The sequence below is a fragment of the Centroberyx affinis genome, unplaced genomic scaffold (genome assembly GCF_046629955.1).
Source record: "Centroberyx affinis isolate AG114_WGS23_722 - 3 ecotype Tasmania unplaced genomic scaffold, CSIRO-AGI_Caff_v1 ptg001185l_1, whole genome shotgun sequence".
In the NCBI taxonomy this organism is placed as follows: Eukaryota; Metazoa; Chordata; class Actinopteri; order Beryciformes; family Berycidae; genus Centroberyx; species Centroberyx affinis.
In genome coordinates, this window is record NW_027279711.1 from 25,309 (window position 1) to 39,671 (window position 14,363).

Consider the following 14,363-nt stretch of genomic DNA (forward strand, 5'->3'; position numbering starts at 1 on the left):
GTCATGTGCATGTGCATACCGCTGTTGTCAGATTAAAAACCTCATATCTCCAAAATGACTCTGATTCGCTTGATGTGCAAGGTAATCAAACAAGCAATCTGAATGTGAAAATCACCCTCTAGTCAACCCAATTAAAGGGATAATTAGGTGCTGTTTGAATACTTTACTCTCAGGGTTGATTCAGGCCAAATATAAATCTGACAAACACCGGCCTGAACCAGCAGAGTCAGAGTCTCTTTTATCTAATAATAGGTTTCAGCTGACGATCTGATAACATTCAGTGGAAAAACAATGCAGGAAATCAGACTGGGGGCGAATATTTTTTCAAGGTTCTGTTGTTATTGCTGTTGTTGACTGTGCATCCAAACCAGATGACTGAAATCCACAAAGCGACCACAACATGGCACTGTAAGCCTTCACATCATTACAGGAACAGCATCACTGTGATAGAAGCACATTCAGCTCAAAGTGAAACAGTACAGTACAACTCATATGCTGTTCCAAAAAACATGAAACCTTTATCCTCTAAATACAAGCTAATTTTCCATTCTCTTACTTATTTTATGATTTCAAAAGGCCAAAAAAGGGCTACCAAATGATCTGGGAAACTTCTTTGATGTGGCACATAACCAAGAGTCAGTAAAGAGGTTGATTTAGTCCTGACTGATTTCTGGGTCAGAAACAGGATCAGATGAAATAACACAGTACAAACTGACACACCCCAGAGTTCGGGTCAATTTGTGAATAAACTCATCATTTCAAATTCAACTGAGGAATTTGAATTTGAAATTACCTACAGGAAACACACAGTAATTGGACTTGAATTGGAATTTCAGGAAATTTCATACAATGAAATTCTGTGAAATTCCATGTTTTGTTTTTTTCTTACCACATATCTGAGATTACATGTAGTATTATCAATACTGAATATCATATAAGTTAAAGGGACCTATCAATTGGGATTTGTAATGGTAATCCATACATTATTACCTCCACCATGGAGGTTATGTTTTCGGTGCCGTTTGTTTGTCTGTTTGTTTGCCTCTTAGCAGGATTACGGAAAAACTACTGGCCCGATTTTCATGAAACTTTGTGGAAGGGTGTAGCATGGGCCAAGGAAGAACCCATTAAATTTTGGAGCGGATCCGGATCCGACTCACGAACAAGCAATAATAGCATGAACCTTGGCGGAGGTCTGCACTCTCAGAGTGCAATTCTAGTGATTGAATTTATTTGATTTGTTTAACTGTCTTTTATTGGATAGATAATGTGTGATTTAGAATGTTTAGCAGGTCGAGACAAACTCTCTTAGCACTGGAATTAATGCCATTCAGTTCTGCTTCCTGTCATTCCAATTCAATTCACATTCTGTTTCCTCAGAGCTGGGTGACATTCACATTCACATTCACACTGCAGGAACTGAATTGGGATTTATCATGCATTCTCTATTCAGTTCCCAACCCTGACACACACACAGTACAGAGACAACAGGACCTCAAATGCAGCGCATGGGGAGAGAGCAGTGTTGAATTCAAATAAATGATTCACCAACCAAGTGGTTATACCGCTTAAACCAGAGGGAGAATGTGATTGGCACATCTAGCGTCCCTGTTAGACCAACAGCACAGTTGGCAGGAACAGAAGTCTTGTTTGCTAGACGGCTTTAATGTGCTGGAAGAGTACACACAAAACTACTTCTTCAATCCCCCGGTCTCACTTTATTCCCCTGACAGCTGCCTTTCATGCCGCCTGTTCGGCTCGCTGCGTTCTGTTACACGAAATCCATTTCAAACAGGCAACGCACTAATGAGTTATCACTTTGTTATTATCAAATGAACACATGGTTTTCTCTTTCATGGAAAACATGATAGCTGACAAGTATTTTCCAATCGGCTGAAATTATAACAAAAACAAAAAAAAAGAAACAAATCACAAATTGACGAAGCGATACTGAGATAATAAATGTTAAATAACGTTAAGAGAATGAAGAACCGAAGACAGCTGGCAGGCTAATGCAGACGTCAAGCTTTAGCTGCCGTAATTCTCATTTGAAAGTTGTATTTTCTGCAGGAAAAGTCATTTGACCACATTCCCATTGAAACAAACTTATGTAACCAAGCATTTGCATTTGAAAAGTTATGTCCAACACTTACAGACAGAGCAAACTGAACCGGAGTGCACTTGACTCGGGGGGACTGCTCGCTGCTTGGGAGTCGCGTGTGCTAGCAGTGGACTGATGAGACGATTTCTTCGAGCCTCGCGGCCTCGCCCCTATTCCCACGACAGACGCCTTTCATGTCGGCCGCTTGGCTCGCAGAGATCTACAAATTAAACTTCTAATGAGGCGGCAAAGTGTGAGAAAACATGTCAACCGTCCGCACTTCATCCAAACTTTTGCTATGCGAAAGCTAAAATTCCCTGAGACTCTCCCGCAAGCGAACTCGTGTCCACGTCGGGTCCGCATCGATTTCCTCGCTCCTCTCGGGGCGGTTCCTGTGATGGGCTACTTTGCCTGACACCTCTTCTCCCTCAGCGGCTCCTCTTCATCGTTACTGTATGAACTCAGTGGCACCCCCCCCCCCCAGCTTTAATTAATAGCTTTGTGCTCCCTTCAGCTCATCTATTCCCTGTATTACCCGGACTAATTGCTGGCAGAAGCATCTCCGCTAATCCAATTTGGAGCCCCGTATAATCTCCAGGAGCGTCTCAGGCATTATTGAGTATTTGTGGGAACCTGCAGCCCTAATGGCTACTGTGTGTGTATTTTATTTATCTGATCTCCGAGGAGGAAACCCTCTGTTTGGGGTTGGTTATCCTAATTACCGGTCTCCAGCTGCAGCCGTGCTGTATGTCATGCTGCCTGGATTCACACAGGCCCTGTGATTAAGGAATGAATATACTGTACACTGTCAGTTGTAGGCTTTGTATTATCCCCTTGCTCTGTGTGTGAGGTCTTGTTCCTGTAATGTGTGTGTTACTTACAGCGTGACATTTTGAAAAGTCACTTCCAGCCTGCTGACTGTGGAAAGATCGTGCAAAATAACTCTTTTTGACAATTTATTTTAAAGGTGCTGCATGTAGCACTTTAAACATCAATATATCATTGTCAGAATAATAGTTATACCTTGGTGTAACTACCATGAACAAATGAAACCATGGTCAGCACAACTGGCAGCCTCTATCTCTCACTGGTGGTGTTGTTAGTGCTAGTGTTTCTCACAATGAAGACCACATTTCCCATAAACTCTGTTGTTACCTTGTTGTTACTCCCCCCTCCCTCCCTGCCATCGCTTCATGTGCGTTTGTTTTCTTTTTGGCTTTACCCAAGAGGATCAACACATTAGAAGTGATTTCTCCATCTTCCTTTCTCTCCTTCCACCATCTGCTGCCAGAAAACTTTAGCTCCGTTTGCTCTGGAAGAACAGAACCTCTTCCTGTTTTGTGCCGTAAAGCGATCCAGCAGATTTCCCTCCAGATCCACCAGGTGGAGAAACAATGGAAAACACAGGTTGATAGAGGCTGACAGGCTTATCGGCAATGGTTGCTTGTTTACGGTAATTATACTCATGTCTCAACGTTAATGTGGTAATGATTTACTGATGTTAAAATGCTACACTTACTGTACACTTTTAGCACTGTATCAGCTAAGCTACTTTTAAAATGTCAGGACTGCATGAGGCTTTTTGACTCACTGAGTATCTTGATTCTTTACTTTTTAGCTTTCTGTCGCTGCCTGAATCCACCTAGAGACAGACTGCTGCATGTTTATTTGTAGAGTGATATGTATTGTCTGTTGTTTATTGTATGTTTTGCACTGTTACCTCTCAGTGAATACAAAGTCCTGTTGCCTCTGTACCATGTGAGTCTGTACTTAGAGTATGTTATCATGCAAGTTGCTGATGTGTCTCTGCATCAATCCACCATGAAATTCCTGTACATATATTGTACTTTGCAAACGAGAGATTCTAATTCTAAAACGCCCATTATCACCAAGACTGGCTTACTGAAAATCAGGTTGAGGAAGTCAAAACACAAGCTTTAATAGAAGTTAAACCAACTCAACATCCTTCACTTCTTAAGGTAATTGAATAGCTTTGAATGGAACTATGCTCATTACACTAAACCAGGGGCCAGTTGCATAAAGCTAGTTTAAGACTAGTCTAAGCCTTTGACTGGTCTTACATTCTCAGGTTGGACTAGGCTAATTAAGACTTAATTAAGACTTAATTAAGACTACTTAAATATTACAACTGACTTATTTTTTGAGGTAGGAAAGTTAGCCACCCTTCCCCCTGGCTAATCTTGAGTCGGCCTAACTGTCAGAGCAGGGAGTTTAAATACTGTAGCTATTTCATAAAGGATGGCAAATCTTTGGTTTTTGGAAAGAACCTGAAGAAGAGTGAGTCTTTAGAGACAGAAACAAACCATTAGAGATCTACAACAATCAAGAAGTAGTAGGAACAGGTAAATATAAGTGTCTATTAGCAAGTTTGACTCATATTTAAGTCTAAGCCTGGGTCCCAGATCAACCACTGCATGTCAAAAGTGTGTAAAAACACTGTTTAAAAATGTATCCTTTTTCATGAAATCATAACATAGAGGGAAATGTAAAAATGAACATTTAGTATCTGAGTTGATAACACAAAGCAGGCTGCATGAAGGCTGCACCACCAGTCTCTGGACACTGGATGTCAGTGTGCAGCCAGGAATGTAACGCAGCAGAGGTCCCGGTCTCCTCTGAGCCTCCGCCGGCCGAGACGCTCGACGTGTTTGAAGAATTAATCGCAGTAGTTAAACATTGCGTGGGGCGGAGTTTGTGGGCGGGCGGAACAGACTGATGGTAGTTACAGTAAAGTTAGGCAGCCGGTCCTGATTGTGGCTCCTGCTGAGCGTTGGCCCGGCCAAACAAGTGTTTAATTTGCTGAAGTGACTGTCTGGAAGAATTGTGGGCACTTCACCCGTGGGAGACTGCAGCGAACCAACTGTATACTATATCTTAAGCTGTCTAGCCCCCTTCCCTACCCCTCTCTCCCCTTCACTGTCTCTCACCCTCCCACCCACACACACACACACACACACAGCTATTGTGTATTTGAGATATTACATCATGTCTGACTCTTGCCCCTGTGAGCAGAAATCACTCCACTCAGCCTCTCCTCCATCCTACTGCGGTTTAGCTCATAAAATGGCCGAATGCTTTTGTCTTCATCTGGTTGTTTACCGTGCAAATGAAGGGGGATCACAAGCCCTTTTAAAGACCGCGCTCGGTCCACGGACACTTGGAGGCTAATTAGCCGGATTAACTAACCTTCTGATTGCCACAACAAGGTTCTGTTGTGTCACATCATTTGAATTAATGAGGCAAGCTGATGAGAAACCTGAACTGATGGAATTGGATTGAAAAGGGGGATGTTTGTCCAACCGCAGAGTGATGAATGCGGCTCGTTTTCTTCCGGTGTTTATGTTTATGTTCAGGCAGAATATGAATCACTTCATTGGCGATGTACAGTACATTTTGCAGGAATTTGCATTGGCGACAGAGACGGAGTGAGTCAAAATGACATTATGCAATCCTGACATTTTACATGGGACCAAGCTGACAGACTGTTAAAGGAAACTGTCAATAAGAGATATTTTGTGCAACCTCTGGACTCACTTTCCAGTACATCATGCTGTGAGTTTTAACTCTCTGACTATTGTGCCTTTAAAAGAAACTTGAGTTGATTTCACTTCAATCCATCCGGGAAGTGGATCTTCTTCAAAATTTTAAAACTGAATGCCTTTAAAAGGTTGTTTTGGCAAGTCTGAAGACATTTTGGTGAATAAATAGTCTGCGGTTAGTAAGCGAGTGAAGGTTTCAATTTGAACTTTGGGCTGACTGAATTGAAGGTGTATTGATGCAAACCCTGATGTGGATTTAATTTGTTTTGAGTGGAAAAGAGCCAACTGAGGCCGTATCCAGATTGATGTCTTAGTATAAGATGAAACCTGTGATTCCCTTTCCTTCTCAACATCTTCAGTGTTTTTCGGTGGCAATGAAAACCTCTAAATTTTTTACAAAGCTGGCAAAGCTATGATGGAGTACAGTACGTCTGACTGTGCCACCTGTGTTCAACACAAAGACAAAGGCGTGGAAATCGCATATTCATAAACAAAACACTGTGCACCTCTTCCCCATACGGTCGCGACATGACTCATCTGTGGAACCATGTCTGTTGATTCACCGAACAAGAGAAGAAATGGGTAGCGATTAGAGAAATCAATGAGGTGAGTCATCGAGATCAATCCTCTGGTTGCGCTCCTGGCTTCTATTTTTCCCCCCCTATTTCTCATTTTCTCCAGCTTTTACTAAGCCGCCACCCCCGACACACACACACACACACACACACACACACACACATACACACCCCGTCCCAACAACCCCAAACTCATTTAGAATGACAAAGACTAAACATGTAACCGCCTGGAAAGAGAAATCTACATTCCTCAAAACTGTCATCTCTTCAATCTCACAGCGACAGTAATGATCCTGAGGCGCCGCCATTTTGAGACATGCAATTTAAAGAAAAAATGAGTTTGGGGGGGGGGGGAGAGAGAGAGAGAGAGAGGGAAGAAAGATGTCTCCGAGCGAGGGAGGAGAGAGGGGGAAAGAAAAAGAGAGAGAGAGAAAGGGAGAGCGAATGGGGTTTTGCTCTGAATCATTAGTTTGCTGGAAGCACCGCTGTTACGGGACTAATTGAGTATCAGCATGAGCCATGGGCGGGCCGGGCTCAAAGCTGCTGTCGTCAGCATAAGCAGGTGGGCGGCCGCGAGGAGGAAAGTTATGGGGGTGTGAGGGTGGAAGGGGGGGGGGGGGGGGGGATGGAGCCATACGTCCTGACAGAGGTAAAACCCTGAAGTTTAATAAGAGCCGGCTGTGAGGCTTTTTGGACGAGCCGGTGGGCGGGACAGGTGTCTTCAAAGAGCCAAGGAAGCCCCGGCTGTGGAAGGCTTTGAAGAGCAGACAGTCAGACAGTTGCATCTGTTTTCCCAGTTTAATAACATCCAAACATCTGAGAAATGCTGAGGAATATGATGGGGATGGTTTGGGGTGGGGGTAGGGGGGGGGGGGGGTGTTTTTGCACTGCACAGTTTGTAATGATTTGATTTCGCTCCGTGGCTTTCAAAAATCCAAGACAGTGTTAATCTCAGGCGCTTTGGCAACAGGTACCAAAGGGCTGAGCTCGCTTATCAAGATGCGATAATCTCTCCTTCACTTCTCGCTGTCTTTACCGCTCTCAAATTTCAAGGCAGCCGGGTTCTGCGTGCCGCCGCCGCCGTTCAAGCTTTTAATTCCTCCCTCGGGATGCAGGTGACATATTTCTCGCCGTCAATGCGAGTCACATAAACAATTAACTTATGACCCGCGGAGTGATCGGCTGTGCCACCGCAATAGAGGAGACGCGGGAATACAGGAGGAGACATTTTTTTCCCTCCACCTGGAAGCCAGGCGGCAGAAAGGAGCCTCTAATCTTCACAGGGTGATTAGAAAGTAGTTGAGAGGGATGAGGATGAATTTATGAGAGTAGCTAACCTCAATAAAGCAGGAAAATAAGGGTGTGATGGTAATGGAAAAAAACATCACATTTGATTTAAGGTTGTGACCAGAATATCTCATGAGAGGAACTGTGGCAGCTGCAGTGTTTGGTGAGTTGAAACAAAACAAATCTGATTCCAGCCCCTGTAACTTTAGCTAAGCATGATGGACATGATGGATGTCTCCACTCTCTCTGCCATTATTTTGTTCTTTCGGGGAGTTGGGAAATGTGCTCCTTGGCCCACAGCGAAGAGGCATTTCACCTCCTCTTGACTCCCAAGTTTACCATCCATTCATTTTGTTATTCTAGGCTTTCCGGGCATGAGGAACCGCTGGCTATTAGATGTCAACATCTGGGTCTTTATACCCATAAACCCTTGCCTTTTTGGGTTGGTTTCCTGTAGTTAGTTGGATTACGTTCTCACTCCTAACGAACCGCACTAGAGGGCTGAGACTCTTGGTGCCGTTATTTGCTGCTGCCAGAGTTCAAAGGTCATATCGCTCTCACCTGGAAAAATGAATTGAACTAAAGGAAGAAACGCTGCAGAGTTCGTATAAACTGCCCCGAACATGCTGTGTGTGAATGCACCCATACTGAGTAGCTAAGTACTGTATATACTGTATATACACTACCAGTCTAAAGTCTGGACCCACCTGATTGAATGTTCTATGTTTTTCATTCTCTTAAAGCCATTTTGATCTAAAAGCTTCTGCTTAAATGCTTGAAATGTGTTTCTTAGACAAATATAAATAGTGAAGTTGATCCTATGTATGAATTTTGTTTCCAAAGTCTTTGCCTTTCCATCAAGGCAAAGGGCGGCTACTTTAAAGAATCTAAAATATAAGATACTTTTGATTTGTTTAACACTTTTTTGGTCACTGCATCATTCCATTTATGTATTTTCATAGTTTTGATGTCTTTACTATTAGTTACTAAAATGTGGAAAATCGTAAAAATAGAGAAAAATGTGCTGTCCAAACATATATGGAGATATGTCTGCATGCAGTTATATGTATATATGCGTCTATCTATCCACTGACTACAACCTAACTAACTACCTAACCAGTCCTGATCGGAAATCTCTGCCTGTGACTTTGTTTCCTCTGATGCTTGAAGCTCCGGGTGAAGACTCTTATAGATCCGACCAAAACGACCTGCAATCACACTGTCGGCTCACACAGGCGAAAACCGTTTACAGGACGGCGAAACACCGAGAGCTTTCCTCTGCTGGTAAAGTTGATGTCGGAGCATCGGAGAGTCTGGCCATTGATTGTGTTTCTTTCTCCCAGCGGAGACGACCTGAAGCGAAGTTTGTCTGAGGACACACGGGTCTAAAAACAGACTCCAGGGGCCGCCTTCAAACAGTAGTAATGACATTTTGTGTGTTTTAAAAAGGTCAAAGAAGGGTTTAGATTTCATATGAAGAAATATTACAGCCATAAATGCTATTAATATACAGTCCACTTCTGTACCAGCAGCACTTTTGAAATACCTTTGACTTTTGATCCCTGTGAAACTGTTTTTCCGTGTCAGGACTCACACGCTCATCGCTGCTCTTTGGGTTTTTGCAGACTGAGCTGTTCGTCGATGGCTATCAGTGCGGACGGACTGAAACCTGCCTGAACTGGTTGTGCTGGGGGATTTCCAGTTGGCCAGTGTGAGTCTGATGGAGTCCAGCAGGCCAGGAGAGGGGAGGAGGTGTGTATGTGTGTGTGTGTGTGTGTGTGTGTAGAGGAGGGACTGGGGCGAGATGTCCTGGTGGGGACAGGTGCAGGGCGAACAGGTTATGGCAGGCGGAGAACATGGGCACAGATGAGCGTGTGTGTGTGTGTGTGTGTGTGTAATAGTGTGTGTGTGTGTGTAATCAGAGTCCCCAGGAAACAGACAGGCACAGGTGGCTCCTTGTCTCCGGGTGAAAGTGTCGAAAGTGCTGAGTCGAGACCTCTGCTTTGCCGCAACGTACCGGATTGAACCGGTAACAACCGATTACAACCCCAACCACCCCGACGCCCACCCCCTGTACACACACACACACACTCCGCTCCCATTTAACCCACCCACCCAGCCTACTGTAGCCCTGGGCGTGCCGACCATGCCGACCGCATCGCTGCCTGCTGACCTCAGGCTTTATTGTGGCGGGGGGGCAGCGCCGCCTGACAACACCGAGGGAAGAGGGAAGAGAACAGAGTGACACGACACACAAAATGTCCCGCTTTACTCTTTATGTGGCGGCTCTGAAAAGGAAGGACATGTGGGTGGCAGGGAGGGCAAGGGCTTAGTGAGATTTACCCCCCCGTCTTTTGTTATCTTTATGTTATGTGGGCTGTCTGCCTGTAAGTTTGTTTTGTTAAACATATTGTGTATACACTTAAATCTGAAGCAAACAAAATGTAACATGTGAAGTAGAGCTGCAACGATTAATCGATTAAAACGATTAGTTGTCAACTATTAAATTAATCACCAGCTATTTTGATAATTGATTGATCGGTTTGAGTTTTAAGAAAAATAAGTCAAAATTCTCTGATTCCAGCTTCTTAAATGTGAATATTTTCTGGTTTCTTTACTCCTCTGTGACAGTAAACTGAATATCTTTGGGTTGTGGACAAAACAAGACATTTGAGGACGTCATCTTGGGTTTTGGGAAACACTGATCCACATTTTTCACCATTTTCTGACATTTTATAGACCAAACAACTAATCGATTAATCGAGAAAATAATCAACAGATTAATCGACAATGAAAATAATCGTTAGTTGCAGCCCTAATGTGAAGTTTTATCGTTTGAGCTTCAATAAAAACATATGAAAAAAACACTGATTTTAGTCTTGTCAACTTTGCACTTTGGTAGAATAGGTTCTAATTTTTTAAAGTTTCAAGGACTTCAATACCCAGAAATCACATTAATGTGACTAATGTAAACTGCACACTTCTCAGATTTAAATGTCTTCTTCTCAGTGTGTGTGTGTGTGTGTGTGTGTGTGAGGGGGGGTGGAGGGGGTGAAGAGGTTCATCCAGCGTTGGTGAGTCTAGATTTCTTTGGACGGAGCGCTCACTTGCTGTTATTTAGGGACAGTTTTGTGTTTTACTCTTAAGATAATTCGTCACTTCTTGTGCGACCACACAGACAAACCAGACACCAGAATTTCATTTTTCAGGTGGATCTCCTGTGTTTTAATTAGTAAGGATGGGACGCTCTTCTCTGTTGCAGCCCCACCTGGTGGTTCAGGCTGGTGGATTTTCACATAAAAATAGTGCAGCTTTAAAATCTTATTTTTCTTAAAACAAGTAAAACAAATCTGCCAAAAGGGTGAAATCATTCAACTTGTTGCCAATGAAGTTTCACCCGTTTTAAGAATTTGTTTCAGTATCTTGATATAAGGTCCACAAGTATCAAAATAATGGATTCGAGAACATTGACTGAATTGGAAACAAATGAAATATTCTCAACCAACTGGCAGTTTTTCTCACTTGTTTTAAGAAAAATGAGACTGTAAGAGTCTCTGCTGGATTAAACGACTTGTTATGGAGATTTTTGCCGTTGTAACTGCCAGTTCATGTGTCTCTGTAGCTGTTGGCAACGTCAGGATGAAAATAGCCGTCTCACCTGAGGCTGACAGGCTGTGTGGCATGATGCTGACCTTTACAACCTGAGAGGAAACACAGACTGTGAGACACAAAGTCAGGCAGGAGACAGAAAACTACATGGAAATCAGCGAAGGAGGACATGAGGTTCATCCCTCACCTGTTGGGCTGATCTGGACTTTCCCAGATCAAGTTCTAGTTTTGCAGAAGTGGGATGTTGCCACTCGGAGCTGAACAGCTGAACAGAAGTGAATGTTACACAGCTTGGCAGGCTGTAACTCCTCTTGGCAAATCCATTGACCTCTTCTCTTCTTAGTGGCTGTGAAATGACACTTGAACAGATTTAAAGAGATGGAAGAGAGAAGACACAATATCCTCTGGGAAAATCCAGTGAGTGAAACTGAAATGTTGTCTGGTATGAAAACATTGCTGAGACCACAGAACTTGAACAGATAGAACGGTCATTGCCTTTTGAATCAATATTCCAGGATGATCGGAGCAGAGGCCATTTTTATGTGAACCGCTAGCTACGAACAGACTTAATCACCGAGGTGAGAGGGTTTACAGTGAGCACCAAAGCAGCTTCTCTGTCTCCTTGCTGATTGTTAACATGCTAATGTTGACTAGAAGAGCTCGTGAGCTAGAGAGAGAAGTACGGTCTTTGATAAAGCTACGTTAGCCTCGTCGCTAACATTAGCTGTCAGTTGAGTTTTGACAGTTCGCTAACAGACTCACCTGCTCAGTTCTCAAGCAAGTCTGACAGGAGTCATTCCTATGTTCCCAGGGTCCTATGTTCCCCAGATTTATATGGCACATAATGGGAACGTGACAAAGGGTCCTATGTTCCCAGGGTCCTATGTTCCCCAGATTTATATGGCACATAATGGGAACATGACAAAGGGTCCTATGTTCCCAGGGTCCTATGTTCCCCAGCTCTATATAGCACATAATGGGAACCTGAAAAAGATGTTCCCCAGATCTGTATTTGCTTAATATGGTTAGTTAGCGTTAGTGTTAGGGTTTAGGGTTAGGTTGGTTGTGTGTAGATGTTTACCCAGAGCTCTGACCACAACAGAGGCTTTTTATCAGAGCTATCCAGGTTAGGCACTGGCCATCAACCGTAAATAGATTGCACCTCGCTCCTTTTGTCTTTGAAGTAGGAAGTAGATGGAATACCCTGGGCTGGGTGTTCACTCGTACGGTCAAAACTAGTGTTATTTTATCACCACCAAGGGGAGAAGAGAACTTCGAGAAGAACCGCCTGGTCTGGGCATTCAACTCGCACGCCTGGTCTGGCCTCCTTGTTCTCCACTCCACCCAAGCTAGTATTATTATCTTTTTGTAAAAGTTATTAATGTTTGTTTTTTTCAAATTTGGAGCTAAATATCAGAACACATCGTCAGTAGTGTACCTCAGGATCATAGGATGTTTCGGCCTTCAAACACTATACATCCTCCTCTGAGGCGGCCAGCTGTAGGTAGATCAGTCCTCAGCTTGTGTTCCATGTCCAGTTCACCTAGCATTTTGTTCATTCTTCTTCCTATTTTGAAAAATCTGGGTTAGGGTTAAACATAGGACCCTGGGAACATAGGACCCTGGGAGAGCACATATGTAGAACTGGGGAACATAGGACCCTGGGAACATAGATACGCTCCCGTGTGACAGACTTTAAGGCCTTAATGCCCAGACATGTCTTGTCACCATAGAAACTACTACTTAAAATTCCTTAATTGCCATTTTATGCTGTACTAGCCAAATTACCATGGCAAAGAGTGGAAGGACCGTTCTATCCATTCAAATTCTGTGGTTGAGACAATCTTTTATTTATCCATTTGTTTCTGACCCTTATTTCACCAGCCAGTCCTACTGAGACTGAAGATATCTTGGCTAAGAGAGAGGAAGCATCAATAACCCACAAAAAGGTTACAGACAAATAACAAGCAGTGTTCATGAGGAAAAAAAAAATCCTATCAAAATCACATTAAAAGGTGAAATTTTGCTGTAACCTTCCAACAGGCGGCAGTCCGTCCAGCAGCAGAGCAGGAGGATCAGGAGCCGAGCCCCGAGCGGATCTCAGCCAAACACAGCAGAGACAAGCTCCTTACTGAGCCGGGCCTCAAGATCCTCCACAAAACCTGCCCAAAGAGAGAGAAGAGAGAGAGAAGAGAGAGAGAGAGGCTGGTCTGGTAAACCGATGAGAGGTGAGACCGAGGGCAGAGAGAGGACACGAGCTGCAGAGAGTTTTTAGGACCGGCCAGAACCTGCCGGAGTCGCAAAGTAGGTCAGCTTCGAATCGGTCGCCGAGATAGGAAGCGAGTAGCTTGGCTTGTCAAGTAACATGCAAGCAGAGCGTCATCAGAGCCTGTCGAGACGCACGGTAGCCAAAAAGGATTCTAGCTGTTTATCCGCTCTGGCTCGGGCCGGCCGGGCGTGCATGACGGCTACATCTGATCAGCTAGGAAGAGTTTCATAAGAGGGAACGAAGCCTGTGATGTTCCTGGCAGGCCGCACGCACATCACATCGCAACTGTAATTTCTTTCCCCTCGTTCGCCTCGGCATGAAAAAAAAATAAATAAAAAAAAAGGGGGCTTTCATGGAAATGCTTATGAAAAGGGAGCGAAAGCATATCAGATTGAGAAATGTAATAGCGCTCGGTGAAGTCGTTTTCGGGAAAAAAGCGGGGCGGTTTGGGGCTCGGTGTGGGGGAGGCAGGGGGGGCAGGAGGGAGGGGGGGGGGGGGGAGCGGACGGTCGTCTTGTCGCTGTGTGTGCCGAGGCTCTGTGTGTTTCTCCACCGGTGTTTATGGGGCATTTAAAAGCCTCCAAATGTGCTGCGGTTTGCGGCCTACAAGTCCTCCCAAACTCTCCGGGCGCGCTGCCAACGCGGGCCTACAGTTAAAATAAACAGTGCAGACACAGCGGAGAGAGAGAGAGTTATGGGTTTTTTTTGCAGGAGTGAGTGAGCTGCTGACTCTTTCCTTGGCCAATAAAATAACTCTGCTTCTTCCACTATTTTATTTTTATCTGTCTGATATGGAGTCTGTCAGAGAGTGTGGGCACTGTATAACCTGCTTTTTTTGGTTGTGTTTCCATGTCAATATTAAGACGACCTCCCGAATATTGAGCTGCACCACATTTGCACAATCCATGTCTAAATTGTTTCAAGGCTTAAAATCCTGATTTGACCTCATACCTCAGCTTATT